The following is a 19,129-nucleotide window of genomic DNA, read 5'->3' as shown; positions in this document are numbered from 1 at the left end:
AACGTTGGTTTTATCTTTTTCGTTGTCATCTTTCCAAGAATCTTCATGTTTAACAATGTTCATGTCGCATGTCTTTAAGTTAAGATCGAGGTGTTGAAAATTCGATTAAAATTGTTTTGAAACATTAAAGCAAAGTCGCTTGTAACATTCTGACTCGATGCTTTTGTTTTACAGCTTCGAAAATGTTCAAAATTCAAAATGTTTTGAACTTTGTGGATTCACTTTAAGTTTCGTGAGAAATTTGCAAAAATTTCAATGAGCTACGAGCAAGTATTGCGCGTTGATGAAAGTGCTGCATAAAAGATTACAAACAACTAGTACGGTAGAAAATACGAAAATAAACAATGTTGTATAAGCTTTTAAGAGGCTGTCCATCTAGTCAGCTATCTACCAAAGTACAGTTTTCACAAACTAAGTTAATTTAAGAAACAACCCACTGTATTTAACGATCGTACTGCTGAAATAGTAGTTCAAAATTCTCGAAGTTTGTAATCTAAAAATGTTTTCTCAGTGATAAACAATATCTCCATAAAACGATATTGATAAATTCGAAACTGTGATTAACTTAACGGTTATGCTTTGGTATATCGTTTTACTTTTTTTCTTTGCTTCTTTCTTAATTGCCTGGTCTATCTATTGACGTATATTATGTCATTTATTTCGACAGAATATACTCGTACATCGTAAGATTTTTTACGACCGAAATCCAAAAAGATTAAGCCTCGTTTCATTAATTTTCTTTTCTTTCCTTTCTTTTTTGTTCAAACTTCACTTAACCAGCATATCTACGTGCGCTTCTTCTGGCTGCGAAGCTTTTTTATGAACACGTAACCTTACGACACATAGAGGAAATTGCCCGCTAAGATAACCGCAATATCGTAACTGAATTAGGGGCCAGCCAATAATTCACCGTAGACGCTCATTTATTGCGTATGTGCTACCGTAAATCTGGATGATATGGATTTTAAAAGAATTACGCACAGCTTTAACAGCATTCTATAATGTTTCTTAGAAAACTGAAAGCGTTTCGCCGGACTTTATCGCAAATTGATTTCCGAAGGATTTATATACCTGCGCAGTTTACGATAGACAACGTGGTAAAAGTTTTTAGTACAAGCCTATAATAAAATACATCGATTTCGTTAAGCTTTCAATATCTTTTTCGATACTAATGTGACATCCATAATCGGTATCGATTGAAAGGGCGGGTGTTAAAAAAAAGCAAATAATCGCGCGATTTAAGAGGAATTACGGAGCTTTACTTACTAAAGAAGATATCGTACGACTAATTGCGGAACTCTAAAGCTGCAAGAACATTTAGAATTAGTTCGTACCGGCTGTGAGAACGAGGTTAACGCCGAGCACCACGTGTAAAATTGGATACGAGTAGTTAGTTGATATTTATCGCGTGTCTAGCAAAGCGGCTCACGACAACGTCTAATCTCTTAAAAGTATTCTCGACTCATCTTATTCGGGGCAACGCTGTTTTCCCTTACGTTGAGGGCGGAAGTTGTGCTAATTTCACGCGTCGTTTCCGGATTCCGTCGTTAAATTCACTGTTACGTGAACCGTGTAAAAAGTATAGTGTAACTAACTTAATTAGTGCAAAATCAGATAATAATCCGCAATTGTTGCAGAAAGGATTTAAAGATAACGGCTAGGAGAGTCCGATGCGATGGCACAAATCCCTTCGATTTAAGTGAAATGGCAGTGACGGTGGAAAGATGAAATTGAAAATAATACTACTTTATCGGATAGAATACGAAGTCTTAACCTTAATCCTTTCTATTCGCTCGCACCGACTAAATTTCGCATTCTATGATTGCGCTTTGATTCGATCTTTCTGCGAAAGTTATTTCGAACTGGTCTCTTGAAGCTGAAGAAGCAGGTCCGCGTACATCGATGATTCCCATCATGACTTCTACTAACTCGTGTTTCTTCGCAAAGAGAAAAAGCATAGTATGGTTGTTTAATCGAGACGGATAGCACGATAAAGAGAAGAGATATAAAACACCTTAAAGCTTTCAAACAATGATGTTTATCGTTTATCTCTTCAAAAGAAGCAATTTTCTAGCTAAATTGATCTGTGAACAATTATTAAAGAATTGCTTTTTCTCTTCGTTACACGCTATCGTGCTAAAGATAGTCGTAATATCGTCGTATTACTCCTCTTCAATTTAATTATTTATCCCGAAATGATTATATTTCATATATTTTACATTGTACGAGGAAATGAAAGATTGAGTATTTCTTTTGAATTATTTACAAATTAAATTAGAAAAGTTTGTTTTGAAAAGCGATGAATCCGATTTCTATCGAAGGGACCTTCTTCCACCAGCAATGGTAAAAGTGAGAGAAATATCTCATTTCGTTCAGCTATTCGTAATTGTTGCTCGCAGCGATAAAGTATTGCTTTAAATCATAGTGTTACCATATATGTTGCATTGTGGACGATCGTTTTTTGTGTCGCTGTGAATAAGCAATTCTCTGCTGCGGCATTCTGCGCTTTCCATCGTTCCTCTGCTTTGTCATTCCACCGTTTCCTCCCTTTTCTATTTTTTCGCTTGATATCGGTATTCTGAATAATGGTGTACCTAAAGCACCAATATTTTTGTCGTTTCCCACGTCGGATGTAATTGCTGTTATTTCTAAAATATATATATAAAAAAAAAAAAAAAAAAAAAAACGGGAAAAGATCTGAACACCGTCATGGATTTATAATTCGATCCGAAGATTAGCAAGTTGTTCACACGGATATTAAACTCTGTAATCGAAAATTCCAATTAATTTTAAACGTGGGAATTGTTGCCAGTGTCATTAGTAGAGAAATGCGTACCATGACGAACCAGCGAAACCAATTAAAATAATGTAATTCATTCAGTTTACTCGTCCTCGAAATTCGTTTGGTGTTGTTGCGGATTCCATTGCTGTGGAACAATAACATGTTTGTACCTCCCAGCCTTTGTGATAGCCTTCTGTAATTCTTTTTGTGTTAATTCTCTTTCATTGCGTTGTCCAATTCTGGTACAGGAAAATTAACGATTTTTCGAGACGGCTCATCCAACTGATTATCAGCGAAATGTATTCTTCTACTCTTCCATTGACTTCTCTTGCTTCTGGATCCTATAACCGGGTCCTGGAAGTTCTGCATGTAACGTTTCGTTGTCTCAAAGTGCTCGTTACCATATGCTACTTTCTGTGCGTTCAGATTGTTCAAGAAGTTCTTTAATATATCATTAATGGAAGCAGATGCCGTTCTAGTTTTCAAAGGCATTGCATTTGACGCTGCAGTAGAAATATTCTCATAGCCATAGCACACGTGCTATATTGTTTTTAGCATTAACGATTCACTTCGTTAAATAAACATGCTATGTCTCGTTGGTCCTTCCGTTTGCGGCGTTTCCTTTTGCTGAAATTCCCTAACGAATCTTTATGAATAGTAATAACGAAAACAGCTATCTGTGGATTTATCTAATTATCTTGATTTTAAGGCTATCGATCAGATAAATTTCGTTCAAGCACGTTAATGTTACGGTATAATACATTAACATTTACATTAATAACGATGTGGTGATATCGAAGTATCGTTTCCCAAATTCGAGATGGAATTACAGGGAAGTCAAATGTACGCATCCTCTTCCATTCCATTCTACGAGTCTCAAATTTCTCTCGTGCTTGTCACCCAACGACGGCGTTCTTCCGCGTTTCAACACCGATCATTGATTATCTACGAAAGCATAAATTCCTCGCGTGAATTCAGGCCAAGACAATCTACCGACGCATAAATCCACAAACCTGAGTGGAATTGGCTGACACCGAGAAAATATTGCGCCGAAGTATTCGCCCAATGTCGGCAAAATGCTTGTTCGTGACTTTTTCTTTTCTTCTTAGTAAAAATTACAAAAAACTCAATGAGCTTTCAGCTGAAACCGAAACGTCTTGTACGTACTCGAAATTACTCGAAATTACACGAAATAAACTCGAGTAAAGGACAGTGCATGTTCCCCTGAGCGGCGACTTTGAATGACAAAAAAAAAAATTAATCGCGAAATACCTTAAGTCGAGAATGCAAAAAGATTTTGTTTCGAGCGGTATTTTCATGGATAAATGAAACTAACATTAAAGTGAAGAAGAAAAAACGAAAAAAGGGGAAGCATTTTATCAGACAGCGTAGCTTTTATTTTCGGTCGTAGAGGTTTTTACGAGCAAGGAAAAACGCTGAAGGATTCGGTGGAAAAGGTCCACGGTGATCGATGGTAATCTGGCAACACATAAATTTCCACGTGCTTCATGGTGTTTTAAATGGCAACGAGGAACCCGAAAACGTTCGAAGCAGCTCGAAGACTTTTACCCATCCCCTTTTTACATTTCTTTGATTACTCGAACGCCTATAGTATAGTTGCAACGACTTTCTGAATGCGCGTGAGCGCGGAAGCCACCGTAGGAGAAATTCGAGAAAAGGAAATAGAAGCATAAAATTGGCAGCACTGATGGATCGTCGCTTATCTTCTTCAATAGCGATCGAACCAAAGCTAACCGAGCTTTCAGGTTCTCAGACTTTTATATACATACACACCTACAATATATACATATATTTCGATATTTAATTTTCATTCGTCCTCAGGAAACCAAGTTTTTCAAAAAAGGAATAAAAAAGAAGAAACAGAATTTAGAACAAAATTAGAAAAAGAAATGTAACGTATTTAACGCAATGCGCAACTTCGAAGTGAAACACGAAGTCTTCGCCAACGTTTACTTTAATTAAAAACTTGTTCGATAGATTAATCGTAGTTCGAAGTATCCGATTTCGTAGATCGTCTCGAAAGTGACAACTTTTTTGCAGTAACGAGATCGCACTAAATAAATTCGTTAAAACCCGTTCGTCTAAGTGGAACAGGATGAACCGTTGCAGTATTTTACCAACACTCAACAGCGTTAAAATAATCTGGCGATCATGATTAAACGTAGCTTAAAGGAGTTACGTTGGTTCCTTATTCAACCAGTTTGGTAAATTAAACATTTGTAATTTAATTTCTATTTTACAAAATATTCTTTAAAATAAATTTTGATACAATTGTTTATAGTAACATGTTAATTACATTTCCAGTCATACTGGAATTGCCAAATATTGGCGCTTCAGGTAATGCCATTGTGCCTAGTTAGTTGCAATTAGATACAATCTGCATTACAGCCTGTGTTTGTGACTCGACATGATATTAGGAATGGTCTTACGTACGTCAATGTTCGCTGGACCATCAGTATTTCCCGAAATTCCGAGAACGTTAGCGAATCCTGGTAATCCGTCACAGCGTTTGCTCAAAGTCACGTTATATTAACGTATATTAATACATGGTTCATACCGATAGTGCATCGAGTTCGACTAAATTTGCCTGAATTCAATATTAACTCGTTCCGTGTCTCGATAGTATCAAAAGTACCCCAATAGTACATGTTTCGATATATCTATACTCTTATTGGGATGAAAGATATCAATCGTTCTCTATTTAAATTAGCTCTTTATTTTCTAACTATGTCAACGCAATGACCTATGACGCGGCAAAGATGTATACCAAGACGTAGCGAAAGAGTTAAAATTGCAGCTAAATATCGTGTCATTTATGAAACATGTAGCGAACAATTATGTTACAGGTATTATAAAGAGTGGTTAATTATATGCTATCTATATATCTGAAAACCTTTTGCGGTCTTCTATTGTTATGTCTAACCTCGCGTAACGGTACGTCGAGCGCTACATGAAACGCAGCAAGGGTAACCTGCTTGGTGTGACGTTCGTGCGGTTTATCGCAACCACAAGTCGCGATGCATCGCAAATAGACACGTGACCCCTATTCGAACTGATTGACACAATATAGATCCTTTTGACTGTGGAAATTTTGCATGCAACGTTAAAAGTCGAAAGAATAATAAAAATCCTGGTACGGTGGAGTAGTTGTAACGATAGAGAGAATTCCAGACTTTTCGTAATAGTCATCGTTCTGTTTCATTCAGTCGCATCGTCTACAATGTAGACTTTAAACGGTGAATGTCACGTTCGACTGTCTCGAATAGTTTCGCTTCCTCCTTACTCCCTATATACTCTATGCTGCGTGCCTTCCATATGGGTACGTATTAGTACGGACGGAACTGCTGTTAGACGGTTATCAGGATTTCACTGTGTCACATATACATATACGCACGTGCGCTTCAATCTGTACCGTCACCTAGAGATCTGGTAATACGCTTTTGGAATGCTTTCTCAGTAAGAGCTTGATATTCCATGTTTTATGACTCGGCATATATGAGATATCTATTTGTAGCCGATTCTCATCAGAATTAATCTTATAGTGTTACTAATATTCTCCAATTTTTCATCGAATTGTGACGCAGACGGATTACTTTTACTAAAGCTCTTTGCTTTTTTTTTCAATTCTGAAGCCGAATAAATTAATCACTTTCGATGTAAATTATTGAAGTAATCAATTCCATCTTGCTGGTATCTTTCATCGTTTCTCTCTTGTCAGCATTTCAACATGTAACATGCGCCAGGATGTCTGCGAATCAGATTGCTAAAAGTTATCCGGTATAGAGCGTAACTGTTTCGGAAACGATTTAATTTTACTATTCTATTTACACTTTGCGACAAACACAGTATTTCAATGGACAATTCCGTGCCCAAGCACCTGTGTCAATTATCTGATATACGTATACAGAACGACACACGATTCACGATCGCAAAGATACTTTCGGTTGATGCTTAAAACGTAATCTAAACCTGATCGCATGAGATTGTGAGAAGATACAGCAAAATTTTCTATTACTAGGAGAATGATGGAACTTGCTCGATACTCGTTTATTACCTACAAGCTTATGGAGATAGCTTATGACTATTAAACAGTGAGAAATGAATGTTTACGAGGTGTATGTTCTTTTTTTAGCGTACTACACATTTAACATGAAGTAACTGTATTATTTTTGCATAAAATAAATTTATGCGATGTAACTCCATTGATCAATTTATTATTAACTTAATCAATACACGCGCATTCCATTATTTATACAATATAAATTTATTAACAATATTATCAACCACCTATATTAAGCTCTCCTGGGCATGACTACCAGAGTATAAAATAAATGTAATTAAACGATTTTCCAGATTTCGAACCCGATAATTATTTTGATAATGAAGTATCTACTATTCATCTATTCTCTCTGTTACATGACGTTCGCACGCTGCTATGATGCATTATGCTATGAGGAAATATGAACTTATTTACATTTAAATGAATTTTGTTCTAGTACTATAATATTATATTATTTTGGTTTCTTATTATACACCGATATATATTGTTTGCACGTGCGTTGATAATAGCCGTGGCCTTGTTCTTCGCTCTGTTTAGCGAAAAAGATGCGCCGCTATATTATCGCGATCAATACCTATTCTTTCTGATTTATTCTATTCGACGTATTTTAAATATTAACTGTCACACGCAACGAACATTAATTTCATGATGTCCAGGAGCAAGCTATTCTTTCCGCAGCCTAAATTGTCATAGACATAAGAAAAATGGTTTGCACAGACTGCACGATATTTTTCATAAATTCATCCATAGGATGAAACAGGATATAGGAAGGAACGGCACATCGACACAATGTGTATTATTTTCTTTGGTATCTTACTTAGTGTGCAATCTTCTTTCGCTTTTCTCTTTTAAACTAATCGCCGAGTTAACACCACTATTCCCTGGTTTGTGAAACATCCTGTACGTATACGTTGCTCGGAACACGAAATCGAATTTTTCCTTACTGTCTTCGACAAGCTGCCTTTAATTTCCTGCGATTCTCGGCTTTTCCAATCGAACGAGCTTCGATGGAACAATACCACCGTTCACCCTTCCTTTCTCTTCGAAATAATTCGAGTAAAGGGAATCGGCAAGACCGAAGGTTCTTGAACGAAGGCTCAAAGTTCCCAGAATCGTGTATTTGTAAGTAATAGGTGTTGGCGTTTGCCGTTTAACTTTGTGTGCTCTGAACGAAGGATAAAATGAAACGTCTCAAAAGTCGTCAAACAATCGAAAACAGGAAAGACAGTTTCGCACCATTGGCAATATGTACGTTGTACAGTACCGACTCGAAGTAGTACACGTTTTCATGGAACCTTCACGTTGAACGTTCATTTTATTAATATCGACATATATCATGGAAATCTGACATCTATAAACTAACTTGTAGCTAATAATATTTCTGGACTCTTTACTTTTAAAACACCGCGTTCTTACGTTCATCTGTTCGGACAAGTCGAAGGATTTTTCGACCTACACGTGGATGTCGAGTTATTTCCAGGATGATATTCAGAAATCGAACATAGTGATAAAATTAACAGAATTTTCCATCGAAGGCTAACGGATTAACGGGTATTTAGCAATTAAAGGACGTTCTGACGACCGTATTCACGACGATGAGTTGATTATAGCCTTTGGAATGGAGTAAAAAAAAAAAAAAAAAAAAAAAAACAGCAAAATTAAATCCATATTTGGAACGAAATATTCCATATCGAAGGATCTAGTCGAATCCAGGAATTTCAACCTCGCCGTAATGTAATCGCTGAATGATAATTGCCGCTTAAGCTGAATACACACTTGCCTGAAGCTTCTATCGAGCCATGCTACATAGATAAAAGCTACATAGATAATTAATTAATTGCGGGCGAATTTAAAAAAAAAACTAATTTATCAGTTCCGCGGAAGCTCCGAGATATCTCAAATCATGCGGCTAGACGAAGAGGGACTGAAAATGAACGATGAGACGAGAGCAGAGCAATTTCCATGCATTTTTAAGGAAAATAAAGGACTAGGAATAAAAAAATGAAGAAAAGGAAAAAGGAATGGAGAAGTAGGGATTTGTTCCAGCGGCGAAATTTCAACTGACGGACACAACGTTCAACCTTAATTAACTTTTGCTAATGAACCAGTTAGAAGATCGTGCGTATCGATAAGAAAACGTGATACCGAAGATAAGGACGCCGATGCCATTAATTAAGATATACGAAAACTCGTTTCATTCGTACACTGTGCTATACTGAAATCGATGCAACCCAATTTTCTACTCGGCTGTAAAATCAGAGATCGGAATGTTCACCTAGGATCCATTAATTAACAGCTCGTCATCTTAGCGAAGTAACGTAGAGAAGTAACGAAATGAAATTAGCTTTGGCCGTTCGAGCGTCGCGTAATCGCGTCGTGTTTGAAAATAGTACCAAATTCCTTGCGATTATTCAGACTGGACCCACGTCGAATTATTCGTGGTGATAGAGTCCCATTTAGCCGGACAAAATAAGCAAACTGGGCCGATATGTTGAGCACGAACGACTAGGAAAGTAAGCCTCGCGTTGATGCTACTGGCTTCAACGTACGTTAATTAAACGCGGAGATAGCTCTCGTCGTTGCACCTACTTTCCCGTCCGTGGCTTTCACAATAATGGTACAGACGCTTCTGCAGAGAACTTCCACCTACTAATCGAGTTTTGTGTAAAATACTCTGCGGCAATTTCGCGTTCCTCCCTATAGCTCTTCGAGAACACCCGTTAATATTAAATTGAACCGGACTGCGTCGGTTTTTATTAACATTTGATTCAGTCGAGAGCTTCCTCTCTTAATCTTCTATAACTTCCTCTACTGTAAAACTTTCAATTTGGTTTGCACCGCCTCGATTGTTTATAACATTTACTACAGAGCAGAGGATACTCCGTGTTACGGTGTATCTCGTGTAAACAATTAAGGCTGGGGAACGTTAGTCGTAAAATAAAGAGAAAATCATATATTTCCATGGTCGCATACGTAATTTTGTTGGAAGAGGAAATCGAGCTATAATATTAGTAGCAATTAATAACAGGGAAAGTTTTCGAATTTAACCAGTTCTGTGTACGGGGAAACTCAAGCTTCACGATGTTATTAAATTCCGTGGCATGTCTGGTGTCGAAACTTGCACTTGTTTCATGTATGTTATTTGTCCAACTCGTTATATCGTATTACTGCTTCATTTTGATAAACTATTCATTGCGAATATAAATATACCATTGCTCTGTAGTTTTCAGTCGGCACCTTCCTCTCTTAATTTTCTACACCTTCTTAAAGTATAGAAAATCAGACTGGAACTTAGGTTTTTCAAACTCGATATATCGTGAACTTCTTTGATTAACGTGTCTTCTCTTTAAATAATTAAATTGATAATATGATAAATTTGTTTGATATCACGAATAGTTATAAATCATGTGCACAATGTGCAAATGTTGCAAATATACCAGTTAATAGTCAAGTAAAATCAACAAGTATTTTAATCGACTGCGATTTTTAATATTCACAGTTTTCATCTATTGATAACCTTAGTTAATATACGATATCTGTGCAACCCTCTCTTCGAATATCAATACGTTTAAGACGATACATCTTGAAAGAAAGCTGTTAGAATTCTTCGGTATCTTCGGTAATTGCTTTCTCAGACTCAGTTCGTTATACAAAGAAATGCTTTTCATTATCCTGCAAAGCGAGAAGTTGTTACGAAAGAATACAGCTATGTGTATAGAGAATTTTTAATTAAAGACTTATGTGTCCTGGATTCACGGTAATTTCTTTGTTCACAGCCGGCGTTCATTCGCTTCACAAAAACACTACGTTCACATTCAAATTACAAGTTGCTATATAATAAAAGAACAATTGTCCATAATAATCCGCGGTTTTAATAATTTGAAAATCGCATATAAAAAGAAACCGGTAAAATGATATTATCGTTTTCATACATGTAAGTACGTATTCAACTCTGGATATACTTACTTGTATAAAAATGATAATATCATTTTCTGCGTGCCATATCATTTTTCTAGGATTTTAAACACGTTGAATTCGTACGTGGTACGTGCATGTTCAATAGTAAAATATACTTGGTAGACTTCAGGGAATATTTCACCATTTAAATATAAAATACTGCTCAAAGAAAAATGGCTTTCGTTCCATCAATTCGATCGAATATTTTAACGATAATAGCGCGAGTCCTATGTAAATAGCGCGTAACTATGTAAAAGGTTACATTTTTGAGGAAGGTACTAGGATAAGTAGTCGCATCCCAAAAGATACCGTGTAATATATTCTACCGGCAATGTTGCACATATCAAATTTGGTAATTGAGTGTTCTTTTGTCAAGCGACATAACTTTCGGAAGTTACAGGAAATTGCATCAAGTTCTTGGCTCAACGGATAAATAAGTAGATAACGAAAAAGGTAGAGAGAGAAAATAGTTCAGGCTCGAGTATCACAAAGTATCGCAGGTGAACTTATGCCTTGCCTCTTTTCCTATTACCTGCTATTTCGACATAGTCGTTTGGGAATTCCTTTTCTCTCATATTCCTATATTAGGAGTTGATATATTGTATATTCTTCTATTAGGAGTTGATTATTGAACTTCAATTTCTCGAAATTTTCGAATTTATTATAGCGTACATCATACAATGAGTGTTTAGTCTTTGCATCGATAATAATTGTATTTCTGAAATTATCTTTCGGCTGATACTATCGATTCCGCAACATCGCATTACTGATATATCGGTACAACGTCTACATTTATTTTGAGATTACTATTACAACGTTGTACGCTTATGCTCCACCGGATATAGGAAAAGTTTTGTATGTTGTTACTTTTATGGATTCCCTTGGAATCGTATATACGTATCTTCTCTGCTTTATATATATATACCGACTTACTCTTATCGCTATAAAACGAATAAGTAATCTCAGCCGGAACGGAAATGTAATCTCCTAACGGGATAAGTAAAGTACTTAGACATAACAGTATGTATTTCGAGCCAGTGTGTATCTCGATAATACAACTGAATTGTTCTCTTCTTTATATACCATCTTGTTGAAAATAACTTTTTAAACATATCAAGCCATTTTATGCTAGATAAAACTAAAAGATTACTTCTTCGCAATCAATCAGCGATAAATTTTCTCGTATCTTTTAATAATCCACTGTCTGTTTCTATTAACTTTCCTATTTTAATTTTTTTAAACTCCGATGGCAACAACTTTCATTCTTTTAAGCTTAACTCTCAGAAAGGCAGCATTACTTACGAAATCGGTGGTTTAATTAAATTATAAATTACAATTATTTAATTAAATTATAACTTACGGAGACAATACCAAGCTAATCATATTTTATGAAATTTCCTAGTATGTATATTAACAATAGAATAACGTATGTTCGGCAAACGCGATCTCGTTGTCTTATATCTCGGCGCACCGTGACACGAGCTTCCTATTGACGCTTCGGTTTAACGGGAAGCATCGTACGTTGGTTCACGTGTCGCTGTTGTCTTCGGTGAAAAAAGGTGATTGAAAAATTGGGGGGCTCACACGTTGATTGACGAGGCATCCTGTAAACCAGCATAATCGATTCCGGTATTTCGGGTTAGTCGATCGGGGCTAGCTGCGATCGGATCGAATTCACGCGCGGGCGCGTGTAGGCGGAAAAGCCGCGTTAGATGCGACAGCCTGGTTGCCACGTAAATGGCACGTAATTGCCAGCACGGTGAATGGCCTGAATAAAGGAAAAAATATTCGAGCTCTGTGAAAGGTCTACTAGCCTTCCCATTTGTGCCCCTGTCTCACTTCCGTTCGCTACTTTGCTCCGAAAATATATGTAGATGCGTCTGCGTGCCAGGCTAGATTAGATTTAAATTGAGAAAATTACGTAGCCCGATTGGAGATCCCATCTCTATTTTTCTTCGCTTCCCGCGCCGCTGTGCATTTGCGTTTCCATCGCAAATAGACATATACCGACGCGACCGCCCACTGTAATTCAATCGACAGGAAGGAAGAAAAATTTGTTTGGAAAATGGATACATTTGGTCCAGCTCGTTTTACAACTCGTTTGATAAAGAGAATAAAGAAGAACTTTTGTGGAATATACCCAGTCATCGCCGTTACTTTATTTTAATTATGAAGATTCTGAAAAAGATCTTTGAAGGAGATGCGCATCACGATCTGAAAGTTGTGCAACAAATTAAAATCTCCTTAAAAAAACGCGTGAGCGTGAAAACGTTGCCTCTCTGAAAAACGACCGCGACCTTTAATTAAAACTTAGTCCTTCCGCCTGTGTAAAGCTAGTCTGTTTTCAAAGTAAAGAACGCGGTCTTTACGCTTCAGCTTTGAAGCCATGCTGTGACGTACGAAGAAAGGAAATAGCCTCTAAGTCAGAAGCTTCTGGACGAACTCGACTTAATCGACAAATATTACAATTCTTTCTTGAACAAATTTTCTCTATCGCGCCGTCAGCTACTCCTAGATTGCTTCCGATCTTTCAAGAATCCGGGAAATTATTCTTTCTAGACGAAAAGTTTGTATACCAAGTTCTTTCTTCTCGGGTCGATTGCAGTTGAAACGACCAACCGTTTGCTATATTAATTCGCCTGCAATTCACAGTTGCAACATGCCAAGTTCTGCAGTAGTTGGAAAGTTTGCTGCAAACATTCCTTATACGATGCTGTTCGTGCTTTCTCTTTTCTTCGGTATACGTATAACACCCTATTATATAGATAGATATATGTATATACTTACATAGAACTTATTTCAGCAGGTTTGATGTTTCGAGTTCTTATCGCCTCAAACTTCTGTTAATTCGCTGGTAAATGAACGTTTTCAAAGTAACTTGTTTGAAGCGTTCGTTTATCGGCAAGTTGAACGAGTTACATCAACGGAATGGGAATAAAATTTCACTCGAGTGTGTTATTACTTCCGTGAAATATCTGAAAATGAACGGGAGGTGAGACGAACGTTGAGATTGCTGATGAAACGATAACGAAATAGTGTTGGTTTACAAGCGTTACGCCAACCACATTATCCTATCTACGATATAATGTAATACATATTAACACGACTTCCGTTGTCCCGTCTTCCCGTGATATCACACCAACGAAGAAAAGGAAGGGCTAGACAAGGCTAAAATGTAATTTTCTATGTGTATAAAGGAAATCTGATTTATCGTCTTCAGGTAATTATCTTTGGCCGCTGTGTCAAATATAAAACAAAGTATGTAGAGTATCAATAAGATATTGCGAGCGTACGCGTAGTAGCGTATGCTGTATTGACAGGTGACTTACAGCCATAACATTACACATATATGTACTGAAACAAAGGTTAATTGTTGATTGATATCCATATTGGTACAATTATTAATATTAATGGCATTAGTTTAGAGCATTTGGAATTTACGTAACAAAGTACCATTGTAATATCGTATAAAATAATTTCATAATATTCTCCAATCATTTGTTTAACAAAATGTCTCTATTTTCTTTCTAGAATATTCCGAGAAGGGGCGAAATGCACACTAGAATTGTGGGTACTTCCGTTTCTTACTTTTCGTTATAAGATCGGTCGGTGCCTGGGGATCCGTGAATTTCTCTCTGTTTGGGAGACGTCCAGGCCAGAGAAATATATACCTTGATTCGATGCCAGAGCTTCAAAGGAAACGCATGGAGCTCACAGCCCAAGACTACGGAGAATAATTAACTTGAATTATCGCTGAAAGCAGATTAGACTCCAGATACGTCCTACTCACAACGGTCGTTATCGCTTCGATTCTACGTGGAGATAATTTCCAGTTCTGTTAATCTCGGCTAAATTACGTCTCATCATTACGAGGAACAACTCAAAAGCAACTGGGTAGGTCTGTTGAAAGAAAAAAAGGATTATCGGACAATAGAAAAGATAGAGGAAACATGTGGTTACGATACTCGTAAACGAAACCTATTCGTCCAGTAGCAACCCACTTTGATCATCGATTTCAGCCGTTAGGCTTAGGAAAGCTCACGAAATTATTAGACCATAGATACATTTTTCATCCAGGGAACACCCTATAGGGTTGCCGTTCCATTTATTATATTATAGGTCTACTAGTTCACGGGGTAACAATGTGGCTTCAATATGATGTTCTATACACGCATTTAAGATCCAGATATTAGAATCCCGTCAGCATTGTCCCATTCATAAGAGATTTAACATAATATTTGCCATTGAAGACCTACTTGGACTATTCAGCAGCCCGTTATAATCCGTTCGGAAAAATTGAAACTCCTCCGTCGATTTTCCTTTCTTCACTTCATGCTCTCATAACTTTCTGCTCGTTACCTTCACGATTTCCCATATAAAACTGGCGCTACATGAGAATTTCTCCGACATTCTATGCATCCAAGGACTTTTTAATTTTACCGTTGCGTTGGAGATCGATTTTAATGCACAAGCACATCGAATAAAGTGTTTGGATGCTGCATTCCCAATTTTTCGACTACGCGCAACACAGTTTCAAATAAAATAAACTGCTTAAAAAATATATTCGGAGATTAGTATTAGGGGAATGCGATGTGTAAGGAAGTGGCACGCGAATTCTCTCTCCAAACGGTTCTTATGATACGACAACTTTTTCGAAAATATTTTGAGATCGAACTTGTCAACCAGTGAGAATCTTTGGCCCATAATTAGGGATTTGTATTACGAGAAAGGTGGACGACAAAATGGAAAAATAGAAGGTAAAGGACAATAACTATCCAAATCAATATATGTAATCTTTCAAGTTTATTTCTTTTACAATTAAATTCACACCTACCGGGAGATATCGAAATAACGCGAAAAAATGAAAATCGAAGAAACTTAACTCATAAAGGTACTTAAACAAATGTGCTCCTGGTCTATTCTGTAGTTTCATTTTTGTTATATTATGATGTAAGCTGTTAGGCTTAGCTCGGTGAACGCGAGCGACGGAGAAATCAAAGAAAGGTGCCAGTTTCGGCCCCATCTTTCTGTGATTCCCTTTCTTTCATATCCAAGATATTGGATAACTTTGGAACAGTTTCCCCTCTTTCCACGATCTTTTCTTGCAACTGCTGTTGCTGGTACTTTCTGTGCTTTTTTTGCGGTTTTCATTTCAGAATATGGGAGGATAGTAAAATAGCATATAGGAGAAATTTAATAAATTTCTTCAATTTTTTTTTTTTTTTTGAATTATAATTTTTGTAACAAGTTTCTTTCATTGTTCACGTCGTTTTTCTACTGAATTCTCTATCGCTTGTTATCATTGAATGATCAGCCTAACCGATCATTTCGGTCTATTAGTCATCTAACACGTTTTAATGTGTTCAATGATATGTAATTACTCGCGATGGATGATGATATTAAGTTATGATGGAAGATTATGCCGTTTGCAATGACATTAATAGCAACCATGACTCTTAATTTCAGAGTAACGGATGGTTTCTCTATACAGAATGGAAAGTACATAACCGAAATGTATCGGTACATCAAACATTGACCATTACCTCACAGATTCCAGTAGATACTCTGGTTATGTTGTTCCAGGACAAGTTCCACATAGGCAGCCGTTTAACAAATCGCTTCACTTTCGTTCGAGTAATTAGTGTCACACGTTGAATTGCTTGTTTCACTGATTTCGACGTGGGGACAAACGTGGCGAAATTGTCCCAATGCACTTCCATCGAAGCTAGCTACACGTACGTTTCAACACAATTTTGTTATATAGCCTTGTAAAAAAGAAAAAATAACGCACATTTTTTTTATGAGCTACTTTTTCGTTTCATTTTTTCAAGCAGTATTGGCTAACGCCGTTGCAGTGAATTTAAACTGGACGATCTTTTCATAGCACTTTATCAACATCGATCGACTTGGAAACAATTAAATCTATTCGTTCGCTTTTTTGTATCCGCGTGGAGAATTATTACACGACCTTTCGTACGTAGGAATCCTGTGTCGAACGATTGACTAGAATCGCTCGAACACCTGCACTTTTTACGATCCTTCATTCAGCTCCTACAGAGCACGCGATTATAGCCAATTCCTCGGATTATCGTATAGAGGACAATTAACCGCGCGGCTTCAAAAAAGTGACCCGTGATATTTCATAATGATCATGATGCTACAAAAAGTTATACCTACTCGGTATATGTAGATAGAGCCACGCGATACTAGCGGTTGATCGTAATAGAGATTTTGCCGCATGCAATGTCCTAAGAGATTTATAGAGGAAAATTTTAGAAAATTACATTATAATTTATGAAATTGTTTCTCGTTCAGTTGTTACTATACCCGTAAATATCAATTACCTTCAACTCTCGCAGAGTCGTCGATTCAATTTATTGTGCTAGGAGCTATTTTCTCGCGCCCTTATTTAACTTCGACGTTGTAGTTGCGCCATAGAGTTTTTCATTTGTTCGATCAGAATGATCGATTACGAACAAAATTTCGTTTAACACTCTGAAACGCAATATCAGCGAAGAGGCGCGAAGGTATGTACTTCAGTATCCATTCTTCGAGTTTGAACGAACGAGTTTGCAAAAGTCACGAACCAAAGTAAATCGAACTCCCGTTTCTCGCTCGAATATAATCCTTGCGAGATTGTATGAAAATTTTAACGAATTCAAAAATAAATGTGACCGAACGACGGAATATCGGAGTAACAGAGCGCAAACAGCGTAAATCTTGTTGATTTACGATGCACGTAGTTGGTTGTATTATTCCAAGTTGCTACTTATTTTGAAAAGTATCGTCAAATTGCTATGCGATATTTTATAACGGTATTCTAGAGCCACAGTTGGAACTCGAATTCCCGGTTTCGATCATCGTAACCATTTATTATTCAATTTCCAACGACGTTTTTGCGATTCAATGGACCGAGCAATATAACTCGGAATTTAGCAAAACAAATTGACCAAAACACAGCCAACGATATTATCATTGGCAACAATGTTAATTGATCGTTCAAGTGACTTTATGCCGGGTAATTACTCGCACTCGTGCGTGTACGTCGTCGTCATTATTCTCTCATTTTGTCTTCTATAGGCGTCGTAAATTTATGCAGAAATATTTCAAGCTCGGCTGTCATATTGCACAATAGCGGCGCGGAGGACGATGTCAAATGAACCGTAATCAGCGTTAATTCGATTGGCAACGGTGACGCCAGCAAAGCACATTTTCAGTGTACCAGCCAATCAACTATACACACATGCGCCCGAACATACGCATCTCTAACTTCGTGAACCGTGTGGATTACAACTTGAAGCGGTGCAATTTAATGATACCAGGCTAGTTCGCTACTCATTCTTTGGGGATATTAACGAACTAAATCACAGTCACGTATGTATATCTCGCTATCTGTGTACGTACTTCCATCGCATAAACCAACTGTCGTTTGATTTCCGCTTTAACTGAGAGATTGATTTTGATTCGTTCTCATCAAGTTCTGTGGTAATAGTTAGTGTTTATCGGTAATGCACATCTGTGCGACGAACTTGTTCTCGAGAAGCAGTAAAATCAATCAATTCGGTGCACGTATATCCCACGGGGAAGGGAAACCGATATCTGAGAGACATAGATTGGGACTTTTCAGCGAATTGACCACTCGAGTTGTTTTGGGACTACGTCAACTACGTGAGAAAAGATCGAAGCAACTTCCTGCTGCGCTGCGTTGCAACTTTTCCATGGAGTTACCTGATCAGCCGTTGCAATACCCAGGACGATCTCACTATGTTGTGTTACATCATCGACTATGTTCCTTTTTTTTTCTCCGAGCGAAGACGAAATATTTTTTCAAATATTCCATTTTTTCTCACTATTTTACTTTGCAAGGCAGATTATCATATCAAAAACTGATCCACTTTGTAATGAGAAATGTTAAACGTAGAATTATTCCGAAGTGGATCGCGTTCGTAATTTCACAGGGAGTTGGAATAATCTTAACGGATCTTGTCCAAGAGTAACGCGAAATTCTTACTTCCCCGTGTTCAAATATACTGCATACATACATATGTATGTTTCTCTTCGTTAGATCATACATATGTTCATGAGCTGAACTGGGAAAAAGTCCGATCTTCCTCTCTTTATGCGAGAATCATGAGGAAACTTGAAATCGATAGGAAACAAGACAAATGTATAAAGTTTGTCTCAAGTATCGCGTGAAATAAAGTGAAATCCAAACGATTCGTGGAACGCAAGCGTAAAGTATCGGTGATTTATCTTATTCGTTATAAATGACAGACGCAAACCGATATTGTATCGATGATTATACAGTT

General features: G+C 37.1%; 1 protein-coding gene and 1 long non-coding RNA gene across 4 annotated transcripts in view; one reads left to right on the top strand and one right to left on the bottom strand.

Annotated features, from left to right (window-relative positions):
• LOC100644210 (dopamine D2-like receptor) overlaps positions 1-19,129 on the top strand; it is a 96,678-nt gene that overhangs the window by 52,937 nt on the left and 24,612 nt on the right. The gene's annotated exons all lie outside the window — the stretch shown is intronic.
• Positions 10,241-14,538, bottom strand: LOC105666072. The gene is made up of 3 exons (XR_001098992.3): positions 14,409-14,538; positions 13,608-13,795; positions 10,241-13,510 (listed from the first exon to the last, which is right to left on the bottom strand). It is a non-coding gene; the product is annotated as an uncharacterized LOC105666072 (long non-coding RNA).

Source organism: Bombus terrestris, chromosome 9 (genome assembly GCF_910591885.1).
Source record: "Bombus terrestris chromosome 9, iyBomTerr1.2, whole genome shotgun sequence".
Taxonomy (NCBI): Eukaryota; Metazoa; Arthropoda; class Insecta; order Hymenoptera; family Apidae; genus Bombus; species Bombus terrestris.
Note: the sequence above shows the minus strand (reverse complement) of the source record. Positions and strands in the feature narration are given on the sequence as shown.